Below are 24,382 nucleotides of genomic sequence, written 5' to 3' on the forward strand. Positions count from 1 at the left end.
CCCGTCTTGAGGACATATTTAGAAAACAACAAGCCTTCTGGCTCTGGCGCTCAATCATAAGCAGACACCTTTTCGACGAGAAACAAAGCCAGGCTATTTTTTCTCAACAATACTCTAAGCCTCCAGAGAGGCTAGCAAAAATTGCCAAAGCTGACTGTATTTCAAGTCATCCTGGCGGGGTATTGGGTAAAGTTTTCAACCAGCAATGATCGCGCCTCGGATAAACCTCATAGGCTACAATATTGCCTCTGCGAAAGAATGCCGGCGACGGTCGTGACCTTTGCAGGCACCTACGTGGATGTGAACCGACAAGGTGGTAGCAAGCTTTAAACTGCCGCACAAACATTCTCCTGGCACGGGTTGCTGCATCGTGTTTCTACGGAACAGATTAGAGGTGTGTAAAAGACGGCTCATTCACTATTCCCTCTGTGCTCAAAACAGCCTGCTGAAAGCACAGCAGCAGCAGCTGAAAAGGTCCGCAGCATGGCCTCTCTCAGTCAGCAAGGGGGCGGGGAGGCCGAGTGGTTAAGGCGATGGACTGCTAATCCCATCCTTGTCGTTCGGTTCCTTTAGCACTGGACCTTAATCTAGGTCCTGGGGACCCCATGCTGAACTTTTTGTGTGTCCTCCTTATCTAACACACTCAGTTCAGTTCTTTGAGTTCTCTACTAATGAGCTGATGATCTGAATCGGGAGTGCTAAATAAAAGACGGCACGTAATACGACGAGGTGGCCGAGTGGTTAAGGCGATGGACTGCTAATCCATTGTGCTCTGCACGCGTAGGTTCGAATCCCATCCTCGTCGTTCGGTACATTTAGCAGCGGTCCTGGGGACCCCACTCTGCAATTTTTGTGTGTCTTCCCTATCTGACACACTCAGTTCAGTTCACTGAGAGCTCTACTAATGAGCTGGTGGTCTGAATCGGGAGTGTTAAACAAAAGGACCGCGCAAAACGAAAGGTGGTCGAGTGGTTAAGGCGATGCAAGGCTAGTCCGTTGTGCTCGGCACGCCTTGGTTTGTGTGGGTTCGAATCCCATCCTCTTCATTTGATGCTTTAGCACCACTGAGAGCCCACCGGAACAGACAGGCCCAACCTGTTTACGATGGGTAGCGGCGAGCTGTGATTGTGCTGTAGTTTATTGATACCTGCCGCAAAGTCTTGAGAACATATTGACAAAACAACAAGTCTTCTGGCTCCGGCACGCTATGATCGGTGGACACCTCTTTGACGAGGACCAACAACCAGCCACGCCAATAAAAGGAAACAAAACGAAGCAAGACTATCTTTCTCAACAAGCCTCCAGAGAGACTGGCAAAAATTGCCGATGCTGACTGTATTTCAAGTCATCCCGGTGGGGTATTGGGTATTGACTTTGTGGCAACATGGAACTTTTGCATCTACATTAATATTAGTCTGTTTCTTCTTATTCTGAGGTCACCGTAGCCACCAGATCCATTCTGCATTCCGATCTGATGGTCACTACAGTCCCCCGGTTCCAGTCCGTACCAAGAGCAGATGGTGGATCAGCACCTTCAGCCGAATGTCAGCGGATACTATGTCAACTAGATGAGCCCCAGAGACAGATCATCAGTTAAGAAGGCATCCACATGCCACAGCAAACTACTCGAGCTGGTGAAAATGTTCACCAAATGCCCGCCGCTGAGTTCTTTTAAAACAAGCCAGCTTATTGAAGGTGCACAAGATAAACGCCCTGAGAAAGCTGTGCCTCGCAACCCTAAGAATGGCATAGGCGTTAGTGGACACCTGACGCGCGTGCAAAACTCCGGCATTTCACACGTCCCTGGGTGGGCTCGAACCACCAACCTTTCGGTTAACAGCCGAACGCGCTAACCGATTGCGCCACAGAGACAGCCGCTGTTGCTTGCTGCCGCCGGATCACCGGTGTAAAAGCAAGGGTTAGGGTTAGTGATAGGGATTAAAATTGCTCGCACTAACAGCGACATCTGTTTTGAAAGATGTTTCCGGAGCTCGCAAAATCCACTCAGCCTGCGCGGCGAATGGGCACGCTGGAGCCCGCCACCCTTTTGGGAAGAAAGAGAGTCAACAGAGCCGCCCAACGTGGGGCTCGAACCCACGACCCTGAGATTAAGAGTCTCATGCTCTACCGACTGAGCTAGCCGGGCTGATCGTGGGCTTCTTCACCGGGTCGGACCCAGTTTTCATCGGCCCCCAAATTACACAGGCGAAACGGAGGCTCTCGCGTTGTGCGAGACTGTCGAGCCCTCCCCGTGGGTAGGGCTTAGAGCAGGCTTAGAGATTTCTTCTGTCGGTTTTGACCCAATCTGTTTTTGGGAAGCGCAGTTTGACCCAGCAGTGCGGGCCAACAACACGTTCTGTTTTGCCGCGTGAAGGCGGGTCAATGCTTTGGACAGCGTATGGTTGAGATGTGATTTTCCACCAATTTGGGGCACCTTTCTTAAGGAAATCAAGGATGATTTCATGGGAAATGGCAAACTGCTGTAGCGTTTGGCTAACAAGCCAAAGCTACAAAGGATGTACCGGTGCCCCGTCGTCCGAGCAGAATCCACATTCGGCCGTAATCGGAGGTTACTACTAACGTTCGATTGTGTCTCATAGGGAGTTTGACGCAGGGCCTCAGTGGAAAACAGGCCCTCGGCGGCTGAAACAAAAGACGAAGAAGGCATCCACATGCACATGGTTCAGGAGTGTTAAACAAAGAAACCACGCAAGATGACGAGGTGGTCCAGCGGGTAAGGCGGTGGAAAGCTAATACATTGTGCTCGACATGCACTGGAAGCTTTAGCGCCACTGAGAGCCCACCGGACCAGACAGGCCCAACCTGTTTACGATGGGTAACGGTGAGCTGTAATTGCGCTGCAGTTTAATGATACCCGTCTTGAGGACATATTTACAAAACAACAAGCCTTCTGGCTCTGGCGCTCAATCATCAGCAGACACCTTTTCGACGAGAAACGAAACCAGGCTATTTTTTCTCAACAATACTCTAAGCCTCCAGAGAGGCTAGCAAAAATTGCCAAAGCTGACTGTATTTCAAGTCATCCTGGCGGGGTATTGGGTAAAGTTTTCAACCAGCAATGATCGCGCCTCGGATAAACCTCATAGGCTACAATATTGCCTCTGCGAAAGAATGCCGGCGACGGTCGTGACCTTTGCAGGCACCTACGTGGATGTGAACCGACAAGGTGGTAGCAAGCTTTAAACTGCCGCACAAACAGTCTCCTGGCACGGGTTGCTGCACCGTGTTTCTACGGAACAGATTAGAGGTGTGTAAAAGACGGCTCATTCACTATTCCCTCTGTGCTCAAAACAGCCTGCTGAAAGCACAGCAGCAGCAGCTGAAAAGGTCCGCAGCATGGCCTCTCTCAGTCAGCAAGGGGGCGGGGAGGCCGAGTGGTTAAGGCGATGGACTGCTAATCCCATCCTTGTCGTTCGGTTCCTTTAGCACTGGACCTTAATCTAGGTCCTGGGGACCCCATGCTGAACTTTTTGTGTGTCCTCCTTATCTAACACACTCAGTTCAGTTCTTTGAGTTCTCTACTAATGAGTTGATGATCTGAATCGGGAGTGCTAAATAAAAGACGGCACGTAGTACGACGAGGTGGCCGAGTGGTTAAGGCGATGGACTGCTAATCCATTGTGCTCTGCACGCGTGGGTTCGAATCCCATCCTCGTCGTTCGGTACATTTAGCAGTGATCCTCGTTCCTGGGGACCCCACTCTGCAATTTTTGTGTGTCTTCCCTATCTGACACACTCAGTTCAGTTCACTGAGCGCTCTACTAATGAGCTGGTGGTCTGAATCGGGAGTGTTAAACAAAAGGACCGCGCAAAACGAAAGGTGGTCGAGTGGTTAAGGCGATGCAAGGCTAGTCCGTTGTGCTCGGCACGCCTTGGTTTGTGTGGGTTCGAATCCCATCCTCTTCATTTGATGCTTTAGCACCACTGAGAGCCCACCGGAACAGACAGGCCCAACCTGTTTACGATGGGTAGCGGTGAGCTGTGATTGTGCTGTAGTTTATTGATACCTGCCGCAAAGTCTTGAGAACATATTGACAAAACAACAAGTCTTCTGGCTCCGGCACGCTATGATCGGTGGACACCTCTTTGACGAGGACCAACAACCAGCCACGCCAATAAAAGGAAACAAAACGAAGCAAGACTATCTTTCTCAACAAGCCTCCAGAGAGAATGGCAAAAATTGCCGATGCTGACTGTATTTCAAGTCATCCCGGTGGGGTATTGGGTATTGACTTTGTGGCAACATGGAACTTTTGCATCTACATTAATATTAGTCTGTTTCTTCTTATTCTGAGGTCACCAAAGCCACCAGATCCATTCTGCATTCCGATCTGATGGTCACTACAGTCCCCCGGTTCCAGTCCGTACCAAGAGCAGATGGTGGATCAGCACCTTCAGCCGAATGTCAGCGGATACTATGTCAACTAGATGAGCCCCAGAGACAGATCATCAGTAAAGAAGGCATCCACATGCCACAGCAAACTACTCGAGCTGGTGAAAATGTTCACCAAATGCCCGCCGCTGAGTTCTTTTAAAACAAGCCAGCTTATTGAAGGTGCACAAGATAAACGCCCTGAGAAAGCTGTGCCTCGCAACCCTAAGAATGGCATAGGCGTTAGTGGACACCTGACGCGCGTGCAAAACTCCGGCATTTCACACGTCCCTGGGTGGGCTCGAACCACCAACCTTTCGGTTAACAGCCGAACGCGCTAACCGATTGCGCCACAGAGACAGCCGCTGTTGCTTGCTGCCGCCGGATCACCGGTGTAAAAGCAAGGGTTAGGGTTAGGGATTAAAATTGCTCGCACTAACAGCGACATCTGTTTTGAAAGATGTTTCCGGAGCCCGAAAATCCACTCAGCCTGCGCGGCGAATGGGCACGCTGGAGCCCGCCACCCTTTTGGGAAGAAAGAGAGTCAACAGAGCCGCCCAACGTGGGGCTCGAACCCACGACCCTGAGATTAAGAGTATCATGCTCTACCGACTGAGCTAGCCGGGCTGGTCGTGGGCTTCTTCACCGGGTCGGACCCAGTTTTCATCGGCCCCCAAATTACACAGGCGAAACGGAGGCTCTCGCGTTGTGCGAGACTGTCGAGCCCTCCCCGTGGGTAGGGCTTAGAGCAGGCTTAGAGTTTTCTTCTGTCGGTTTTGACCCAATCTGTTTTTGGGAAGCGCAGTTTGACCCAGCAGTGCGGGCCAACAACACGTTCTGTTTTGCCGCGTGAAGGCGGGTCAATGCTTTGGACAGCGTATGGTTGAGATGTGATTTTCCACCAATTTGGGGCACCTTTCTTAAGGAAATCAAGGATGATTTCATGGGAAATGGCAAACTGCTGTAGCGTTTGGCTAACAAGCCAAAGCTACAAAGGATGTACCGGTGCCCCGTCGTCCGAGCAGAATCCACATTCGGCCGTAATCGGAGGTTACTACTAACGTTCGATTGTGTCTCATAGGGAGTTTGACGCAGGGCCTCAGTGGAAAACAGGCCCTCGGCGGCTGAAACAAAAGACGAAGAAGGCATCCACATGCACATGGTTCAGGAGTGTTAAACAAAGAAACCACGCAAGATGACGAGGTGGTCCAGCGGGTAAGGCGGTGGAAGGCTAATACATTGTGCTCGACATGCACTGGAAGCTTTAGCGCCACTGAGAGCCCACCGGACCAGACAGGCCCAACCTGTTTACGATGGGTAACGGTGAGCTGTAATTGCGCTGCAGTTTAATGATACCCGTCTTGAGGACATATTTACAAAACAACAAGCCTTCTGGCTCTGGCGCTCAATCATCAGCAGACACCTTTTCGACGAGAAACGAAACCAGGCTATTTTTTCTCAACAATACTCTAAGCCTCCAGAGAGGCTAGCAAAAATTGCCAAAGCTGACTGTATTTCAAGTCATCCTGGCGGGGTATTGGGTAAAGTTTTCAACCAGCAATGATCGCGCCTCGGATAAACCTCATAGGCTACAATATTGCCTCTGCGAAAGAATGCCGGCGACGGTCGTGACCTTTGCAGGCACCTACGTGGATGTGAACCGACAAGGTGGTAGCAAGCTTTAAACTGCCGCACAAACAGTCTCCTGGCACGGGTTGCTGCACCGTGTTTCTACGGAACAGATTAGAGGTGTGTAAAAGACGGCTCATTCACTATTCCCTCTGTGCTCAAAACAGCCTGCTGAAAGCACAGCAGCAGCAGCTGAAAAGGTCCGCAGCATGGCCTCTCTCAGTCAGCAAGGGGGCGGGGAGGCCGAGTGGTTAAGGCGATGGACTGCTAATCCCATCCTTGTCGTTCGGTTCCTTTAGCACTGGACCTTAATCTAGGTCCTGGGGACCCCATGCTGAACTTTTTGTGTGTCCTCCTTATCTAACACACTCAGTTCAGTTCTTTGAGTTCTCTACTAATGAGCTGATGATCTGAATCGGGAGTGCTAAATAAAAGACGGCACGTAGTACGACGAGGTGGCCGAGTGGTTAAGGCGATGGACTGCTAATCCATTGTGCTCTGCACGCGTGGGTTTGAATCCCATCCTCGTCGTTCCGTACATTTAGCAGTGATCCTCGTTCCTGGGGACCCCACTCTGCAATTTTTGTGTGTCTTCCCTATCTGACACACTCAGTTCAGTTCACTGAGCGCTCTACTAATGAGCTGGTGGTCTGAATCGGGAGTGTTAAACAAAAGGACCGCGCAAAACGAAAGGTGGTCGAGTGGTTAAGGCGATGCAAGGCTAGTCCGTTGTGCTCGGCACGCCTTGGTTTGTGTGGGTTCGAATCCCATCCTCTTCATTTGATGCTTTAGCACCACTGAGAGCCCACCGGAACAGACAGGCCCAACCTGTTTACGATGGGTAGCGGTGAGCTGTGATTGTGCTGTAGTTTATTGATACCTGCCGCAAAGTCTTGAGAACATATTGACAAAACAACAAGTCTTCTGGCTCCGGCACGCTATGATCGGTGGACACCTCTTTGACGAGGACCAACAACCAGCCACGCCAATAAAAGGAAACAAAACGAAGCAAGACTATCTTTCTCAACAAGCCTCCAGAGAGAATGGCAAAAATTGCCGATGCTGACTGTATTTCAAGTCATCCCGGTGGGGTATTGGGTATTGACTTTGTGGCAACATGGAACTTTTGCATCTACATTAATATTAGTCTGTTTCTTCTTATTCTGAGGTCACCAAAGCCACCAGATCCATTCTGCATTCCGATCTGATGGTCACTACAGTCCCCCGGTTCCAGTCCGTACCAAGAGCAGATGGTGGATCAGCACCTTCAGCCGAATGTCAGCGGATACTATGTCAACTAGATGAGCCCCAGAGACAGATCATCAGTAAAGAAGGCATCCATATGCCACAGCAAACTACTCGAGCTGGTGAAAATGTTCACCAAATGCCCGCCGCTGAGTTCTTTTAAAACAAGCCAGCTTATTGAAGGTGCACAAGATAAACGCCCTGAGAAAGCTGTGCCTCGCAACCCTAAGAATGGCATAGGCGTTAGTGGACACCTGACGCGCGTGCAAAACTCCGGCATTTCACACGTCCCTGGGTGGGCTCGAACCACCAACCTTTCGGTTAACAGCCGAACGCGCTAACCGATTGCGCCACAGAGACAGCCGCTGTTGCTTGCTGCCGCCGGATCACCGGTGTAAAAGCAAGGGTTAGGGTTAGGGATTAAAATTGCTCGCACTAACAGCGACATCTGTTTTGAAAGATGTTTCCGGAGCCCGAAAATCCACTCAGCCTGCGCGGCGAATGGGCACGCTGGAGCCCGCCACCCTTTTGGGAAGAAAGAGAGTCAACAGAGCCGCCCAACGTGGGGCTCGAACCCACGACCCTGAGATTAAGAGTCTCATGCTCTACCGACTGAGCTAGCCGGGCGGATCGTGGGCTTCTTCACCGGGTCGGACCCAGTTTTCATCGGCCCCCAAATTACACAGGCGAAACGGAGGCTCTCGCGTTGTGCGAGACTGTCGAGCCCTCCCCGTGGGTAGGGCTTAGAGCAGGCTTAGAGTTTTCTTCTGTCGGTTTTGACCCAATCTGTTTTTGGGAAGCGCAGTTTGACCCAGCAGTGCGGGCCAACAACACGTTCTGTTTTGCCGCGTGAAGGCGGGTCAATGCTTTGGACAGCGTATGGTTGAGATGTGATTTTCCACCAATTTGGGGCACCTTTCTTAAGGAAATCAAGGATGATTTCATGGGAAATGGCAAACTGCTGTAGCGTTTGGCTAACAAGCCAAAGCTACAAAGGATGTACCGGTGCCCCGTCGTCCGAGCAGAATCCACATTCGGCCGTAATCGGAGGTTACTACTAACGTTCGATTGTGTCTCATAGGGAGTTTGACGCAGGGCCTCAGTGGAAAACAGGCCCTCGGCGGCTGAAACAAAAGACGAAGAAGGCATCCACATGCACATGGTTCAGGAGTGTTAAACAAAGAAACCACGCAAGATGACGAGGTGGTCCAGCGGGTAAGGCGGTGGAAGGCTAATACATTGTGCTCGACATGCACTGGAAGCTTTAGCGCCACTGAGAGCCCACCGGACCAGACAGGCCCAACCTGTTTACGATGGGTAACGGTGAGCTGTAATTGCGCTGCAGTTTAATGATACCCGTCTTGAGGACATATTTACAAAACAACAAGCCTTCTGGCTCTGGCGCTCAATCATCAGCAGACACCTTTTCGACGAGAAACGAAACCAGGCTATTTTTTCTCAACAATACTCTAAGCCTCCAGAGAGGCTAGCAAAAATTGCCAAAGCTGACTGTATTTCAAGTCATCCTGGCGGGGTATTGGGTAAAGTTTTCAACCAGCAATGATCGCGCCTCGGATAAACCTCATAGGCTACAATATTGCCTCTGCGAAAGAATGCCGGCGACGGTCGTGACCTTTGCAGGCACCTACGTGGATGTGAACCGACAAGGTGGTAGCAAGCTTTAAACTGCCGCACAAACAGTCTCCTGGCACGGGTTGCTGCACCGTGTTTCTACGGAACAGATTAGAGGTGTGTAAAAGACGGCTCATTCACTATTCCCTCTGTGCTCAAAACAGCCTGCTGAAAGCACAGCAGCAGCAGCTGAAAAGGTCCGCAGCATGGCCTCTCTCAGTCAGCAAGGGGGCGGGGAGGCCGAGTGGTTAAGGCGATGGACTGCTAATCCCATCCTTGTCGTTCGGTTCCTTTAGCACTGGACCTTAATCTAGGTCCTGGGGACCCCATGCTGAACTTTTTGTGTGTCCTCCTTATCTAACACACTCAGTTCAGTTCTTTGAGTTCTCTACTAATGAGCTGATGATCTGAATCGGGAGTGCTAAATAAAAGACGGCACGTAGTACGACGAGGTGGCCGAGTGGTTAAGGCGATGGACTGCTAATCCATTGTGCTCTGCACGCGTGGGTTCGAATCCCATCCTCGTCGTTCGGTACATTTAGCAGTGATCCTCGTTCCTGGGGACCCCACTCTGCAATTTTTGTGTGTCTTCCCTATCTGACACACTCAGTTCAGTTCACTTAGCGCTCTACTAATGAGCTGGTGGTCTGAATCGGGAGTGTTAAACAAAAGGACCGCGCAAAACGAAAGGTGGTCGAGTGGTTAAGGCGATGCAAGGCTAGTCCGTTGTGCTCGGCACGCCTTGGTTTGTGTGGGTTCGAATCCCATCCTCTTCATTTGATGCTTTAGCACCACTGAGAGCCCACCGGAACAGACAGGCCCAACCTGTTTACGATGGGTAGCGGTGAGCTGTGATTGTGCTGTAGTTTATTGATACCTGCCGCAAAGTCTTGAGAACATATTGACAAAACAACAAGTCTTCTGGCTCCGGCACGCTATGATCGGTGGACACCTCTTTGACGAGGACCAACAACCAGCCACGCCAATAAAAGGAAACAAAACGAAGCAAGACTATCTTTCTCAACAAGCCTCCAGAGAGAATGGCAAAAATTGCCGATGCTGACTGTATTTCAAGTCATCCCGGTGGGGTATTGGGTATTGACTTTGTGGCAACATGGAACTTTTGCATCTACATTAATATTAGTCTGTTTCTTCTTATTCTGAGGTCACCAAAGCCACCAGATCCATTCTGCATTCCGATCTGATGGTCACTACAGTCCCCCGGTTCCAGTCCGTTCCAAGAGCAGATGGTGGATCAGCACCTTCAGCCGAATGTCAGCGGATACTATGTCAACTAGATGAGCCCCAGAGACAGATCATCAGTAAAGAAGGCATCCACATGCCACAGCAAACTACTCGAGCTGGTGAAAATGTTCACCAAATGCCCGCCGCTGAGTTCTTTTAAAACAAGCCAGCTTATTGAAGGTGCACAAGATAAACGCCCTGAGAAAGCTGTGCCTCGCAACCCTAAGAATGGCATAGGCGTTAGTGGACACCTGACGCGCGTGCAAAACTCCGGCATTTCACACGTCCCTGGGTGGGCTCGAACCACCAACCTTTCGGTTAACAGCCGAACGCGCTAACCGATTGCGCCACAGAGACAGCCGCTGTTGCTTGCTGCCGCCGGATCACCGGTGTAAAAGCAAGGGTTAGGGTTAGGGATTAAAATTGCTCGCACTAACAGCGACATCTGTTTTGAAAGATGTTTCCGGAGCCCGAAAATCCACTCAGCCTGCGCGGCGAATGGGCACGCTGGAGCCCGCCACCCTTTTGGGAAGAAAGAGAGTCAACAGAGCCGCCCAACGTGGGGCTCGAACCCACGACCCTGAGATTAAGAGTATCATGCTCTACCGACTGAGCTAGCCGGGCTGGTCGTGGGCTTCTTCACCGGGTCGGACCCAGTTTTCATCGGCCCCCAAATTACACAGGCGAAACGGAGGCTCTCGCGTTGTGCGAGACTGTCGAGCCCTCCCCGTGGGTAGGGCTTAGAGCAGGCTTAGAGTTTTCTTCTGTCGGTTTTGACCCAATCTGTTTTTGGGAAGCGCAGTTTGACCCAGCAGTGCGGGCCAACAACACGTTCTGTTTTGCCGCGTGAAGGCGGGTCAATGCTTTGGACAGCGTATGGTTGAGATGTGATTTTCCACCAATTTGGGGCACCTTTCTTAAGGAAATCAAGGATGATTTCATGGGAAATGGCAAACTGCTGTAGCGTTTGGCTAACAAGCCAAAGCTACAAAGGATGTACCGGTGCCCCGTCGTCCGAGCAGAATCCACATTCGGCCGTAATCGGAGGTTACTACTAACGTTCGATTGTGTCTCATAGGGAGTTTGACGCAGGGCCTCAGTGGAAAACAGGCCCTCGGCGGCTGAAACAAAAGACGAAGAAGGCATCCACATGCACATGGTTCAGGAGTGTTAAACAAAGAAACCACGCAAGATGACGAGGTGGTCCAGCGGGTAAGGCGGTGGAAGGCTAATACATTGTGCTCGACATGCACTGGAAGCTTTAGCGCCACTGAGAGCCCACCGGACCAGACAGGCCCAACCTGTTTACGATGGGTAACGGTGAGCTGTAATTGCGCTGCAGTTTAATGATACCCGTCTTGAGGACATATTTACAAAACAACAAGCCTTCTGGCTCTGGCGCTCAATCATCAGCAGACAACTTTTCGACGAGAAACGAAACCAGGCTATTTTTTCTCAACAATACTCTAAGCCTCCAGAGAGGCTAGCAAAAATTGCCAAAGCTGACTGTATTTCAAGTCATCCTGGCGGGGTATTGGGTAAAGTTTTCAACCAGCAATGATCGCGCCTCGGATAAACCTCATAGGCTACAATATTGCCTCTGCGAAAGAATGCCGGCGACGGTTGTGACCTTTGCAGGCACCTACGTGGATGTGAACCGACAAGGTGGTAGTAAGCTTTAAACTGCCGCACAAACAGTCTCCTGGCACGGGTTGCTGCACCGTGTTTCTACGGAACAGATTAGAGGTGTGTAAAAGACGGCTCATTCACTATTCCCTCTGTGCTCAAAACAGCCTGCTGAAAGCACAGCAGCAGCAGCTGAAAAGGTCCGCAGCATGGCCTCTCTCAGTCAGCAAGGGGGCGGGGAGGCCGAGTGGTTAAGGCGATGGACTGCTAATCCCATCCTTGTCGTTCGGTTCCTTTAGCACTGGACCTTAATCTAGGTCCTGGGGACCCCATGCTGAACTTTTTGTGTGTCCTCCTTATCTAACACACTCAGTTCAGTTCTTTGAGTTCTCTACTAATGAGCTGATGATCTGAATCGGGAGTGCTAAATAAAAGACGGCACGTAATACGACGAGGTGGCCGAGTGGTTAAGGCGATGGACTGCTAATCCATTGTGCTCTGCACGCGTGGGTTCGAATCCCATCCTCGTCGTTCGGTACATTTAGCAGTGATCCTCGTTCCTGGGGACCCCACTCTGCAATTTTTGTGTGTCTTCCCTATCTGACACACTCAGTTCAGTTCACTGAGCGCTCTACTAATGAGCTGGTGGTCTGAATCGGGAGTGTTAAACAAAAGGACCGCGCAAAACGAAAGGTGGTCGAGTGGTTAAGGCGATGCAAGGCTAGTCCGTTGTGCTCGGCACGCCTTGGTTTGTGTGGGTTCGAATCCCATCCTCTTCATTTGATGCTTTAGCACCACTGAGAGCCCACCGGAACAGACAGGCCCAACCTGTTTACGATGGGTAGCGGTGAGCTGTGATTGTGCTGTAGTTTATTGATACCTGCCGCAAAGTCTTGAGAACATATTGACAAAACAACAAGTCTTCTGGCTCCGGCACGCTATGATCGGTGGACACCTCTTTGACGAGGACCAACAACCAGCCACGCCAATAAAAGGAAACAAAACGAAGCAAGACTATCTTTCTCAACAAGCCTCCAGAGAGAATGGCAAAAATTGCCGATGCTGACTGTATTTCAAGTCATCCCGGTGGGGTATTGGGTATTGACTTTGTGGCAACATGGAACTTTTGCATCTACATTAATATTAGTCTGTTTCTTCTTATTCTGAGGTCACCAAAGCCACCAGATCCATTCTGCATTCCGATCTGATGGTCACTACAGTCCCCCGGTTCCAGTCCGTACCAAGAGCAGATGGTGGATCAGCACCTTCAGCCGAATGTCAGCGGATACTATGTCAACTAGATGAGCCCCAGAGACAGATCATCAGTAAAGAAGGCATCCACATGCCACAGCAAACTACTCGAGCTGGTGAAAATGTTCACCAAATGCCCGCCGCTGAGTTCTTTTAAAACAAGCCAGCTTATTGAAGGTGCACAAGATAAACGCCCTGAGAAAGCTGTGCCTCGCAACCCTAAGAATGGCATAGGCGTTAGTGGACACCTGACGCGCGTGCAAAACTCCGGCATTTCACACGTCCCTGGGTGGGCTCGAACCACCAACCTTTCGGTTAACAGCCGAACGCGCTAACCGATTGCGCCACAGAGACAGCCGCTGTTGCTTGCTGCCGCCGGATCACCGGTGTAAAAGCAAGGGTTAGGGTTAGGGATTAAAATTGCTCGCACTAACAGCGACATCTGTTTTGAAAGATGTTTCCGGAGCCCGAAAATCCACTCAGCCTGCGCGGCGAATGGGCACGCTGGAGCCCGCCACCCTTTTGGGAAGAAAGAGAGTCAACAGAGCCGCCCAACGTGGGGCTCGAACCCACGACCCTGAGATTAAGAGTCTCATGCTCTACCGACTGAGCTAGCCGGGCGGATCGTGGGCTTCTTCACCGGGTCGGACCCAGTTTTCATCGGCCCCCAAATTACACAGGCGAAACGGAGGCTCTCGCGTTGTGCGAGACTGTCGAGCCCTCCCCGTGGGTAGGGCTTAGAGCAGGCTTAGAGTTTTCTTCTGTCGGTTTTGACCCAATCTGTTTTTGGGAAGCGCAGTTTGACCCAGCAGTGCGGGCCAACAACACGTTCTGTTTTGCCGCGTGAAGGCGGGTCAATGCTTTGGACAGCGTATGGTTGAGATGTGATTTTCCACCAATTTGGGGCACCTTTCTTAAGGAAATCAAGGATGATTTCATGGGAAATGGCAAACTGCTGTAGCGTTTGGCTAACAAGCCAAAGCTACAAAGGATGTACCGGTGCCCCGTCGTCCGAGCAGAATCCACATTCGGCCGTAATCGGAGGTTACTACTAACGTTCGATTGTGTCTCATAGGGAGTTTGACGCAGGGCCTCAGTGGAAAACAGGCCCTCGGCGGCTGAAACAAAAGACGAAGAAGGCATCCACATGCACATGGTTCAGGAGTGTTAAACAAAGAAACCACGCAAGATGACGAGGTGGTCCAGCGGGTAAGGCGGTGGAAGGCTAATACATTGTGCTCGACATGCACTGGAAGCTTTAGCGCCACTGAGAGCCCACCGGACCAGACAGGCCCAACCTGTTTACGATGGGTAACGGTGAGCTGTAATTGCGCTGCAGTTTAATGATACCCGTCTTGAGGACATATTTAGAAAACAACAAGCCTTCTGGCTCTGGCGCTCAATCATAAGCAGACACCTTTTCGACGAGAAACAAAGCCAGGCTATTTTTTCTCAACAATACTCTAAGCCTCCAGAGAGGCTAGCAAAAATTGCCAAAGCTGACTGTATTTCAAGTCATCCTGGCGGGGTATTGGGTAAAGTTTTCAACCAGCAATGATCGCGCCTCGGATAAACCTCATAGGCTACAATATTGCCTCTGCGAAAGAATGCCGGCGACGGTCGTGACCTTTGCAGGCACCTACGTGGATGTGAACCGACAAGGTGGTAGCAAGCTTTAAACTGCCGCACAAACATTCTCCTGGCACGGGTTGCTGCATCGTGTTTCTACGGAACAGATTAGAGGTGTGTAAAAGACGGCTCATTCACTATTCCCTCTGTGCTCAAAACAGCCTGCTGAAAGCACAGCAGCAGCAGCTGAAAAGGTCCGCAGCATGGCCTCTCTCAGTCAGCAAGGGGGCGGGGAGGCCGAGTGGTTAAGGCGATGGACTGCTAATCCCATCCTTGTCGTTCGGTTCCTTTAGCACTGGACCTTAATCTAGGTCCTGGGGACCCCATGCTGAACTTTTTGTGTGTCCTCCTTATCTAACACACTCAGTTCAGTTCTTTGAGTTCTCTACTAATGAGCTGATGATCTGAATCGGGAGTGCTAAATAAAAGACGGCACGTAATACGACGAGGTGGCCGAGTGGTTAAGGCGATGGACTGCTAATCCATTGTGCTCTGCACGCGTAGGTTCGAATCCCATCCTCGTCGTTCGGTACATTTAGCAGCGGTCCTGGGGACCCCACTCTGCAATTTTTGTGTGTCTTCCCTATCTGACACACTCAGTTCAGTTCACTGAGAGCTCTACTAATGAGCTGGTGGTCTGAATCGGGAGTGTTAAACAAAAGGACCGCGCAAAACGAAAGGTGGTCGAGTGGTTAAGGCGATGCAAGGCTAGTCCGTTGTGCTCGGCACGCCTTGGTTTGTGTGGGTTCGAATCCCATCCTCTTCATTTGATGCTTTAGCACCACTGAGAGCCCACCGGAACAGACAGGCCCAACCTGTTTACGATGGGTAGCGGCGAGCTGTGATTGTGCTGTAGTTTATTGATACCTGCCGCAAAGTCTTGAGAACATATTGACAAAACAACAAGTCTTCTGGCTCCGGCACGCTATGATCGGTGGACACCTCTTTGACGAGGACCAACAACCAGCCACGCCAATAAAAGGAAACAAAACGAAGCAAGACTATCTTTCTCAACAAGCCTCCAGAGAGACTGGCAAAAATTGCCGATGCTGACTGTATTTCAAGTCATCCCGGTGGGGTATTGGGTATTGACTTTGTGGCAACATGGAACTTTTGCATCTACATTAATATTAGTCTGTTTCTTCTTATTCTGAGGTCACCGTAGCCACCAGATCCATTCTGCATTCCGATCTGATGGTCACTACAGTCCCCCGGTTCCAGTCCGTACCAAGAGCAGATGGTGGATCAGCACCTTCAGCCGAATGTCAGCGGATACTATGTCAACTAGATGAGCCCCAGAGACAGATCATCAGTTAAGAAGGCATCCACATGCCACAGCAAACTACTCGAGCTGGTGAAAATGTTCACCAAATGCCCGCCGCTGAGTTCTTTTAAAACAAGCCAGCTTATTGAAGGTGCACAAGATAAACGCCCTGAGAAAGCTGTGCCTCGCAACCCTAAGAATGGCATAGGCGTTAGTGGACACCTGACGCGCGTGCAAAACTCCGGCATTTCACACGTCCCTGGGTGGGCTCGAACCACCAACCTTTCGGTTAACAGCCGAACGCGCTAACCGATTGCGCCACAGAGACAGCCGCTGTTGCTTGCTGCCGCCGGATCACCGGTGTAAAAGCAAGGGTTAGGGTTAGTGATAGGGATTAAAATTGCTCGCACTAACAGCGACATCTGTTTTGAAAGATGTTTCTGGAGCTCGCAAAATCCACTCAGCCTGCGCGGCGAATGGGCACGCTGGAGCCCGCCACCCTTTTGGGAAGAAAGAGAGTCAACAGAGCCGCCCAACGTGGGGCTCGAACCCACGACCCTGAGATTAAGAGTCTCATGCTCTACCGACTGAGCTAGCCGGGCTGATCGTGGGCTTCTTCACCGGGTCGGACCCAGTTTTCATCGGCCCCCAAATTACACAGGCGAAACGGAGGCTCTCGCGTTGTGCGAGACTGTCGAGCCCTCCCCGTGGGTAGGGCTTAGAGCAGGCTTAGAGTTTTCTTCTGTCGGTTTTGACCCAATCTGTTTTTGGGAAGCGCAGTTTGACCCAGCAGTGCGGGCCAACAACACGTTCTGTTTTGCCGCGTGAAGGCGGGTCAATGCTTTGGACAGCGTATGGTTGAGATGTGATTTTCCACCAATTTGGGGCACCTTTCTTAAGGAAATCAAGGATGATTTCATGGGAAATGGCAAACTGCTGTAGCGTTTGGCTAACAAGCCAAAGCTACAAAGGATGTACCGGTGCCCCGTCGTCCGAGCAGAATCCACATTCGGCCGTAATCGGAGGTTACTACTAACGTTCGATTGTGTCTCATAGGGAGTTTGACGCAGGGCCTCAGTGGAAAACAGGCCCTCGGCGGCTGAAACAAAAGACGAAGAAGGCATCCACATGCACATGGTTCAGGAGTGTTAAACAAAGAAACCACGCAAGATGACGAGGTGGTCCAGCGGGTAAGGCGGTGGAAGGCTAATACATTGTGCTCGACATGCACTGGAAGCTTTAGCGCCACTGAGAGCCCACCGGACCAGACAGGCCCAACCTGTTTACGATGGGTAACGGTGAGCTGTAATTGCGCTGCAGTTTAATGATACCCGTCTTGAGGACATATTTACAAAACAACAAGCCTTCTGGCTCTGGCGCTCAATCATCAGCAGACAACTTTTCGACGAGAAACGAAACCAGGCTATTTTTTCTCAACAATACTCTAAGCCTCCAGAGAGGCTAGCAAAAATTGCCAAAGCTGACTGTATTTCAAGTCATCCTGGCGGGGTATTGGGTAAAGTTTTCAACCAGCAATGATCGCGCCTCGGATAAACCTCATAGGCTACAATATTGCCTCTGCGAAAGAATGCCGGCGACGGTTGTGACCTTTGCAGGCACCTACGTGGATGTGAACCGACAAGGTGGTAGTAAGCTTTAAACTGCCGCACAAACAGTCTCCTGGCACGGGTTGCTGCACCGTGTTTCTACGGAACAGATTAGAGGTGTGTAAAAGACGGCTCATTCACTATTCCCTCTGTGCTCAAAACAGCCTGCTGAAAGCACAGCAGCAGCAGCTGAAAAGGTCCGCAGCATGGCCTCTCTCAGTCAGCAAGGGGGCGGGGAGGCCGAGTGGTTAAGGCGATGGACTGCTAATCCCATCCTTGTCGTTCGGTTCCTTTAGCACTGGACCTTAATCTAGGTCCTGGGGACCCCATGCTGAACTTTTTGTGTGTCCTCCTTATCTAACACACTCAGTTCAGTTCTTTGAGTTCTCTACTAATGAGCTGATGATCTGAATCGGGAGTGCTAAATAAAAGACGGCACGTAATACGACGAGGTGGCCGAGTGGTTAAGGCGATGGACTGCTAATCCATTGTGCTCTGCACGCGTGGGTTCGAATCCCATCCTCGTCGTTCGGTACATTTAGCAGTGATCCTCGTTCCTGGGGACCCCACTCTGCAATTTTTGTGTGTCTTCCCTATCTGACACACTCAGTTCAGTTCACTGAGCGCTCTACTAATGAGCTGGTGGTCTGAATCGGGAGTGTTAAACAAAAGGACCGCGCAAAACGAAAGGTGGTCGAGTGGTTAAGGCGATGCAAGGCTAGTCCGTTGTGCTCGGCACGCCTTGGTTTGTGTGGGTTCAAATCCCATCCTCTTCATTTGATGCTTTAGCACCACTGAGAGCCCACCGGAACAGACAGGCCCAACCTGTTTACGATGGGTAGCGGTGAGCTGTGATTGTGCTGTAGTTTATTGATACCTGCCGCAAAGTCTTGAGAACATATTGACAAAACAACAAGTCTTCTGGCTCCGGCACGCTATGATCGGTGGACACCTCTTTGACGAGGACCAACAACCAGCCACGCCAATAAAAGGAAACAAAACGAAGCAAGACTATCTTTCTCAACAAGCCTCCAGAGAGAATGGCAAAAATTGCCGATGCTGACTGTATTTCAAGTCATCCCGGTGGGGTATTGGGTATTGACTTTGTGGCAACATGGAACTTTTGCATCTACATTAATATTAGTCTGTTTCTTCTTATTCTGAGGTCACCAAAGCCACCAGATCCATTCTGCATTCCGATCTGATGGTCACTACAGTCCCCCGGTTCCAGTCCGTACCAAGAGCAGATGGTGGATCAGCACCTTCAGCCGAATGTCAGCGGATACTATGTCAACTAGATGAGCCCCAGAGACAGATCATCAGTAAAGAAGGCATCCACATGCCACAGCAAACTACTCGAGCTGGTGAAAATGTTCACCAAATGCCCGCCGCTGAGTTCTTTTAAAACAAGCCAGCTTATTGAAGGTGCACAAGATAAACGCCCTGAGAAAGCTGTGCCTCGCAACCCTAAGAATGGCATAGGCGTTAGTGGACACCTGACGCGCGTGCAAAACTCCGGCATTTCACACGTCCCTGGGTGGGCTCGAACCACCAACCTTTCGGTTAACAGCCGAACGCGCTAACCGATTGCGCCACAGAGACAGCCGCTGTTGCTTGCTGCCGCCGGATCACCGGTGTAAAAGCAAGGGTTAGGGTTAGGGATTAAAATTGCTCGCACTAACAGCGACATCTGTTTTGAAAGATGTTTCCGGAGCCCGAAAATCCACTCAGCCTGCGCGGCGAATGGGCACGCTGGAGCCCGCCACCCTTTTGGGAAGAAAGAGAGTCAACAGAGCCGCCCAACGTGGGGCTCGAACCCACGACCCTGAGATTAAGAGTATCATGCTCTACCGACTGAGCTAGCCGGGCTGGTCGTGGGCTTCTTCACCGGGTCGGACCCAGTTTTCATCGGCCCCCAAATTACACAGGCGAAACGGAGGCTCTCGCGTTGTGCGAGACTGTCGAGCCCTCCCCGTGGGTAGGGCTTAGAGCAGGCTTAGAGTTTTCTTCTGTCGGTTTTGACCCAATCTGTTTTTGGGAAGCGCAGTTTGACCCAGCAGTGCGGGCCAACAACACGTTCTGTTTTGCCGCGTGAAGGCGGGTCAATGCTTTGGACAGCGTATGGTTGAGATGTGATTTTCCACCAATTTGGGGCACCTTTCTTAAGGAAATCAAGGATGATTTCATGGGAAATGGCAAACTGCTGTAGCGTTTGGCTAACAAGCCAAAGCTACAAAGGATGTACCGGTGCCCCGTCGTCCGAGCAGAATCCACATTCGGCCGTAATCGGAGGTTACTACTAACGTTCGATTGTGTCTCATAGGGAGTTTGACGCAGGGCCTCAGTGGAAAACAGGCCCTCGGCGGCTGAAACAAAAGACGAAGAAGACATCCACATGCACATGGTTCAGGAGTGTTAAACAAAGAAACCACGCAAGATGACGAGGTGGTCCAGCGGGTAAGGCGGTGGAAGGCTAATACATTGTGCTCGACATGCACTGGAAGCTTTAGCGCCACTGAGAGCCCACCGGACCAGACAGGCCCAACCTGTTTACGATGGGTAACGGTGAGCTGTAATTGCGCTGCAGTTTAATGATACCCGTCTTGAGGACATATTTACAAAACAACAAGCCTTCTGGCTCTGGCGCTCAATCATCAGCAGACACCTTTTCGACGAGAAACGAAACCAGGCTATTTTTTCTCAACAATACTCTAAGCCTCCAGAGAGGCTAGCAAAAATTGCCAAAGCTGACTGTATTTCAAGTCATCCTGGCGGGGTATTGGGTAAAGTTTTCAACCAGCAATGATCGCGCCTCGGATAAACCTCATAGGCTACAATATTGCCTCTGCGAAAGAATGCCGGCGACGGTCGTGACCTTTGCAGGCACCTACGTGGATGTGAACCGACAAGGTGGTAGCAAGCTTTAAACTGCCGCACAAACAGTCTCCTGGCACGGGTTGCTGCACCGTGTTTCTACGGAACAGATTAGAGGTGTGTAAAAGACGGCTCATTCACTATTCCCTCTGTGCTCAAAACAGCCTGCTGAAAGCACAGCAGCAGCAGCTGAAAAGGTCCGCAGCATGGCCTCTCTCAGTCAGCAAGGGGGCGGGGAGGCCGAGTGGTTAAGGCGATGGACTGCTAATCCCATCCTTGTCGTTCGGTTCCTTTAGCACTGGACCTTAATCTAGGTCCTGGGGACCCCATGCTGAACTTTTTGTGTGTCCTCCTTATCTAACACACTCAGTTCAGTTCTTTGAGTTCTCTACTAATGAGCTGATGATCTGAATCGGGAGTGCTAAATAAAAGACGGCACGTAGTACGACGAGGTGGCCGAGTGGTTAAGGCGATGGACTGCTAATCCATTGTGCTCTGCACGCGTGGGTTCGAATCCCATCCTCGTCGTTCCGTACATTTAGCAGTGATCCTCGTTCCTGGGGACCCCACTCTGCAATTTTTGTGTGTCTTCCCTATCTGACACACTCAGTTCAGTTCACTGAGCGCTCTACTAATGAGCTGGTGGTCTGAATCGGGAGTGTTAAACAAAAGGACCGCGCAAAACGAAAGGTGGTCGAGTGGTTAAGGCGATGCAAGGCTAGTCCGTTGTGCTCGGCACGCCTTGGTTTGTGTGGGTTCAAATCCCATCCTCTTCATTTGATGCTTTAGCACCACTGAGAGCCCACCGGAACAGACAGGCCCAACCTGTTTACGATGGGTAGCGGTGAGCTGTGATTGTGCTGTAGTTTATTGATACCTGCCGCAAAGTCTTGAGAACATATTGACAAAACAACAAGTCTTCTGGCTCCGGCACGCTATGATCGGTGGACACCTCTTTGACGAGGACCAACAACCAGCCACGCCAATAAAAGGAAACAAAACGAAGCAAGACTATCTTTCTCAACAAGCCTCCAGAGAGAATGGCAAAAATTGCCGATGCTGACTGTATTTCAAGTCATCCCGGTGGGGTATTGGGTATTGACTTTGTGGCAACATGGAACTTTTGCATCTACATTAATATTAGTCTGTTTCTTCTTATTCTGAGGTCACCAAAGCCACCAGATCCATTCTGCATTCCGATCTGATGGTCACTACAGTCCCCCGGTTCCAGTCCGTACCAAGAGCAGATGGTGGATCAGCACCTTCAGCCGAATGTCAGCGGATACTATGTCAACTAGATGAGCCCCAGAGACAGATCATCAGTAAAGAAGGCATCCACATGCCACAGCAAACTACTCGAGCTGGTGAAAATGTTCACCAAATGCCCGCCGCTGAGTTCTTTTAAAACAAGCCAGCTTATTGAAGGTGCACAAGATAAACGCCCTGAGAAAGCTGTGCCTCGCAACCCTAAGAATGGCATAGGCGTTAGTGGACACCTGACGCGCGTGCAAAACTCCGGCATTTCACACGTCCCTGGGTGGGCTCGAACCACCAACCTTTCGGTTAACAGCCGAACGCGCTAACCGATTGCGCCACAGAGACAGCCGCTGTTGCTTGCTGCCGCCGGATCACCGGTGTAAAAGCAAGGGTTAGGGTTAGGGATTAAAATTGCTCGCACTAACAGCGACATCTGTTTTGAAAGATGTTTCCGGAGCCCGAAAATCCACTCAGCCTGCGCGGCGAATGGGCACGCTGGAGCCCGCCACCCTTTTGGGAAGAAAGAGAGTCAACAGAGCCGCCCAACGTGGGGCTCGAACCCACGACCCTGAGATTAAGAGTATCATGCTCTACCGACTGAGCTAGCCGGGCTGGTCGTGGGCTTCTTCACCGGGTCGGACCCAGTTTTCATCGGCCCCCAAATTACACAGGCGAAACGGAGGCTCTCGCGTTGTGCGAGACTGTCGAGCCCTCCCCGTGGGTAGGGCTTAGAGCAGGCTTAGAGTTTTCTTCTGTCGGTTTTGACCCAATCTGTTTTTGGGAAGCGCAGTTTGACCCAGCAGTGCGGGCCAACAACACGTTCTGTTTTGCCGCGTGAAGGCGGGTCAATGCTTTGGACAGCGTATGGTTGAGATGTGATTTTCCACCAATTTGGGGCACCTTTCTTAAGGAAATCAAGGATGATTTCATGGGAAATGGCAAACTGCTGTAGCGTTTGGCTAACAAGCCAAAGCTACAAAGGATGTACCGGTGCCCCGTCGTCCGAGCAGAATCCACATTCGGCCGTAATCGGAGGTTACTACTAACGTTCGATTGTGTCTCATAGGGAGTTTGACGCAGGGCCTCAGTGGAAAACAGGCCCTCGGCGGCTGAAACAAAAGACGAAGAAGGCATCCACATGCACATGGTTCAGGAGTGTTAAACAAAGAAACCACGCAAGATGACGAGGTGGTCCAGCGGGTAAGGCGGTGGAAGGCTAATACATTGTGCTCGACATGCACTGGAAGCTTTAGCGCCACTGAGAGCCCACCGGACCAGACAGGCCCAACCTGTTTACGATGGGTAACGGTGAGCTGTAATTGCGCTGCAGTTTAATGATACCCGTCTTGAGGACATATTTACAAAACAACAAGCCTTCTGGCTCTGGCGCTCAATCATCAGCAGACACCTTTTCGACGAGAAACGAAACCAGGCTATTTTTTCTCAACAATACTCTAAGCCTCCAGAGAGGCTAGCAAAAATTGCCAAAGCTGACTGTATTTCAAGTCATCCTGGCGGGGTATTGGGTAAAGTTTTCAACCAGCAATGATCACGCCTCGGATAAACCTCATAGGCTACAATATTGCCTCTGCGAAAGAATGCCGGCGACGGTCGTGACCTTTGCAGGCACCTACGTGGATGTGAACCGACAAGGTGGTAGCAAGCTTTAAACTGCCGCACAAACAGTCTCCTGGCACGGGTTGCTGCACCGTGTTTCTACGGAACAGATTAGAGGTGTGTAAAAGACGGCTCATTCACTATTCCCTCTGTGCTCAAAACAGCCTGCTGAAAGCACAGCAGCAGCAGCTGAAAAGGTCCGCAGCATGGCCTCTCTCAGTCAGCAAGGGGGCGGGGAGGCCGAGTGGTTAAGGCGATGGACTGCTAATCCCATCCTTGTCGTTCGGTTCCTTTAGCACTGGACCTTAATCTAGGTCCTGGGGACCCCATGCTGAACTTTTTGTGTGTCCTCCTTATCTAACACACTCAGTTCAGTTCTTTGAGTTCTCTACTAATGAGCTGATGATCTGAATCGGGAGTGCTAAATAAAAGACGGCACGTAGTACGACGAGGTGGCCGAGTGGTTAAGGCGATGGACTGCTAATCCATTGTGCTCTGCACGCGTGGGTTCGAATCCCATCCTCGTCGTTCCGTACATTTAGCAGTGATCCTCGTTCCTGGGGACCCCACTCTGCAATTTTTGTGTGTCTTCCCTATCTGACACACTCAGTTCAGTTCACTGAGCGCTCTACTAATGAGCTGGTGGTCTGAATCGGGAGTGTTAAACAAAAGGACCGCGCAAAACGAAAGGTGGTCGAGTGGTTAAGGCGATGCAAGGCTAGTCCGTTGTGCTCGGCACGCCTTGGTTTGTGTGGGTTCGAATCCCATCCTCTTCATTTGATGCTTTAGCACCACTGAGAGCCCACCGGAACAGACAGGCCCAACCTGTTTACGATGGGTAGCGGTGAGCTGTGATTGTGCTGTAGTTTATTGATACCTGCCGCAAAGTCTTGAGAACATATTGACAAAACAACAAGTCTTCTGGCTCCGGCACGCTATGATCGGTGGACACCTCTTTGACGAGGACCAACAACCAGCCACGCCAATAAAAGGAAACAAAACGAAGCAAGACTATCTTTCTCAACAAGCCTCCAGAGAGAATGGCAAAAATTGCCGATGCTGACTGTATTTCAAGTCATCCCGGTGGGGTATTGGGTATTGACTTTGTGGCAA

The 24,382-nt window shown here is 50.9% G+C and overlaps 27 non-coding genes across 27 annotated transcripts; 6 read left to right on the forward strand and 21 right to left on the reverse strand.

The window, feature by feature from the left end:
- Positions 1-119: 119 nt before the first annotated feature.
- Positions 120-260, reverse strand: LOC141311081 (U4 spliceosomal RNA). Its single transcript, XR_012348546.1, has one exon. It is a non-coding gene; the product is annotated as a U4 spliceosomal RNA (small nuclear RNA).
- A 1,538-nt stretch (positions 261-1,798) lies between these two features.
- trnan-guu (transfer RNA asparagine (anticodon GUU)) lies at positions 1,799-1,872 on the reverse strand. The gene has a single exon. It is a non-coding gene; the product is annotated as a tRNA-Asn (tRNA).
- Positions 1,873-2,073: 201 nt separating this feature from the next.
- trnak-cuu (transfer RNA lysine (anticodon CUU)) lies at positions 2,074-2,146 on the reverse strand. Its single transcript has one exon. It is a non-coding gene; the product is annotated as a tRNA-Lys (tRNA).
- An 847-nt stretch (positions 2,147-2,993) lies between these two features.
- On the reverse strand, positions 2,994-3,134 carry LOC141311083 (U4 spliceosomal RNA). The gene has a single exon (XR_012348548.1). It is a non-coding gene; the product is annotated as a U4 spliceosomal RNA (small nuclear RNA).
- Positions 3,135-3,597: 463 nt separating this feature from the next.
- On the forward strand, positions 3,598-3,679 carry trnas-gcu (transfer RNA serine (anticodon GCU)). The gene has a single exon. It is a non-coding gene; the product is annotated as a tRNA-Ser (tRNA).
- A 1,000-nt stretch (positions 3,680-4,679) lies between these two features.
- On the reverse strand, positions 4,680-4,753 carry trnan-guu (transfer RNA asparagine (anticodon GUU)). Its single transcript has one exon. It is a non-coding gene; the product is annotated as a tRNA-Asn (tRNA).
- A 1,114-nt stretch (positions 4,754-5,867) lies between these two features.
- Positions 5,868-6,008, reverse strand: LOC141311084 (U4 spliceosomal RNA). Its single transcript, XR_012348550.1, has one exon. It is a non-coding gene; the product is annotated as a U4 spliceosomal RNA (small nuclear RNA).
- A 1,545-nt stretch (positions 6,009-7,553) lies between these two features.
- trnan-guu (transfer RNA asparagine (anticodon GUU)) lies at positions 7,554-7,627 on the reverse strand. The gene has a single exon. It is a non-coding gene; the product is annotated as a tRNA-Asn (tRNA).
- Positions 7,628-7,821: 194 nt separating this feature from the next.
- Positions 7,822-7,894, reverse strand: trnak-cuu (transfer RNA lysine (anticodon CUU)). The gene has a single exon. It is a non-coding gene; the product is annotated as a tRNA-Lys (tRNA).
- Positions 7,895-8,741: 847 nt separating this feature from the next.
- On the reverse strand, positions 8,742-8,882 carry LOC141311085 (U4 spliceosomal RNA). The gene has a single exon (XR_012348551.1). It is a non-coding gene; the product is annotated as a U4 spliceosomal RNA (small nuclear RNA).
- Positions 8,883-9,345: 463 nt separating this feature from the next.
- Positions 9,346-9,427, forward strand: trnas-gcu (transfer RNA serine (anticodon GCU)). The gene has a single exon. It is a non-coding gene; the product is annotated as a tRNA-Ser (tRNA).
- Positions 9,428-10,427: 1,000 nt separating this feature from the next.
- Positions 10,428-10,501, reverse strand: trnan-guu (transfer RNA asparagine (anticodon GUU)). The gene has a single exon. It is a non-coding gene; the product is annotated as a tRNA-Asn (tRNA).
- Positions 10,502-11,615: 1,114 nt separating this feature from the next.
- On the reverse strand, positions 11,616-11,756 carry LOC141311086 (U4 spliceosomal RNA). Its single transcript, XR_012348552.1, has one exon. It is a non-coding gene; the product is annotated as a U4 spliceosomal RNA (small nuclear RNA).
- A 463-nt stretch (positions 11,757-12,219) lies between these two features.
- Positions 12,220-12,301, forward strand: trnas-gcu (transfer RNA serine (anticodon GCU)). The gene has a single exon. It is a non-coding gene; the product is annotated as a tRNA-Ser (tRNA).
- Positions 12,302-13,301: 1,000 nt separating this feature from the next.
- trnan-guu (transfer RNA asparagine (anticodon GUU)) lies at positions 13,302-13,375 on the reverse strand. Its single transcript has one exon. It is a non-coding gene; the product is annotated as a tRNA-Asn (tRNA).
- A 194-nt stretch (positions 13,376-13,569) lies between these two features.
- trnak-cuu (transfer RNA lysine (anticodon CUU)) lies at positions 13,570-13,642 on the reverse strand. The gene has a single exon. It is a non-coding gene; the product is annotated as a tRNA-Lys (tRNA).
- Positions 13,643-14,489: 847 nt separating this feature from the next.
- Positions 14,490-14,630, reverse strand: LOC141311087 (U4 spliceosomal RNA). Its single transcript, XR_012348553.1, has one exon. It is a non-coding gene; the product is annotated as a U4 spliceosomal RNA (small nuclear RNA).
- Positions 14,631-16,168: 1,538 nt separating this feature from the next.
- trnan-guu (transfer RNA asparagine (anticodon GUU)) lies at positions 16,169-16,242 on the reverse strand. The gene has a single exon. It is a non-coding gene; the product is annotated as a tRNA-Asn (tRNA).
- Positions 16,243-16,443: 201 nt separating this feature from the next.
- On the reverse strand, positions 16,444-16,516 carry trnak-cuu (transfer RNA lysine (anticodon CUU)). The gene has a single exon. It is a non-coding gene; the product is annotated as a tRNA-Lys (tRNA).
- Positions 16,517-17,363: 847 nt separating this feature from the next.
- LOC141311088 (U4 spliceosomal RNA) lies at positions 17,364-17,504 on the reverse strand. Its single transcript, XR_012348554.1, has one exon. It is a non-coding gene; the product is annotated as a U4 spliceosomal RNA (small nuclear RNA).
- Positions 17,505-17,967: 463 nt separating this feature from the next.
- trnas-gcu (transfer RNA serine (anticodon GCU)) lies at positions 17,968-18,049 on the forward strand. Its single transcript has one exon. It is a non-coding gene; the product is annotated as a tRNA-Ser (tRNA).
- A 1,000-nt stretch (positions 18,050-19,049) lies between these two features.
- trnan-guu (transfer RNA asparagine (anticodon GUU)) lies at positions 19,050-19,123 on the reverse strand. Its single transcript has one exon. It is a non-coding gene; the product is annotated as a tRNA-Asn (tRNA).
- A 1,114-nt stretch (positions 19,124-20,237) lies between these two features.
- On the reverse strand, positions 20,238-20,378 carry LOC141311091 (U4 spliceosomal RNA). The gene has a single exon (XR_012348555.1). It is a non-coding gene; the product is annotated as a U4 spliceosomal RNA (small nuclear RNA).
- A 463-nt stretch (positions 20,379-20,841) lies between these two features.
- On the forward strand, positions 20,842-20,923 carry trnas-gcu (transfer RNA serine (anticodon GCU)). The gene has a single exon. It is a non-coding gene; the product is annotated as a tRNA-Ser (tRNA).
- Positions 20,924-21,923: 1,000 nt separating this feature from the next.
- trnan-guu (transfer RNA asparagine (anticodon GUU)) lies at positions 21,924-21,997 on the reverse strand. The gene has a single exon. It is a non-coding gene; the product is annotated as a tRNA-Asn (tRNA).
- Positions 21,998-23,111: 1,114 nt separating this feature from the next.
- On the reverse strand, positions 23,112-23,252 carry LOC141311097 (U4 spliceosomal RNA). The gene has a single exon (XR_012348562.1). It is a non-coding gene; the product is annotated as a U4 spliceosomal RNA (small nuclear RNA).
- A 463-nt stretch (positions 23,253-23,715) lies between these two features.
- Positions 23,716-23,797, forward strand: trnas-gcu (transfer RNA serine (anticodon GCU)). Its single transcript has one exon. It is a non-coding gene; the product is annotated as a tRNA-Ser (tRNA).
- The last annotated feature ends 585 nt before the right edge of the window (positions 23,798-24,382 follow it).

This window comes from Garra rufa, unplaced genomic scaffold (assembly GCF_049309525.1).
Source record: "Garra rufa unplaced genomic scaffold, GarRuf1.0 hap1_unplaced_003, whole genome shotgun sequence".
NCBI lineage: Eukaryota > Metazoa > Chordata > Actinopteri > Cypriniformes > Cyprinidae > Garra > Garra rufa.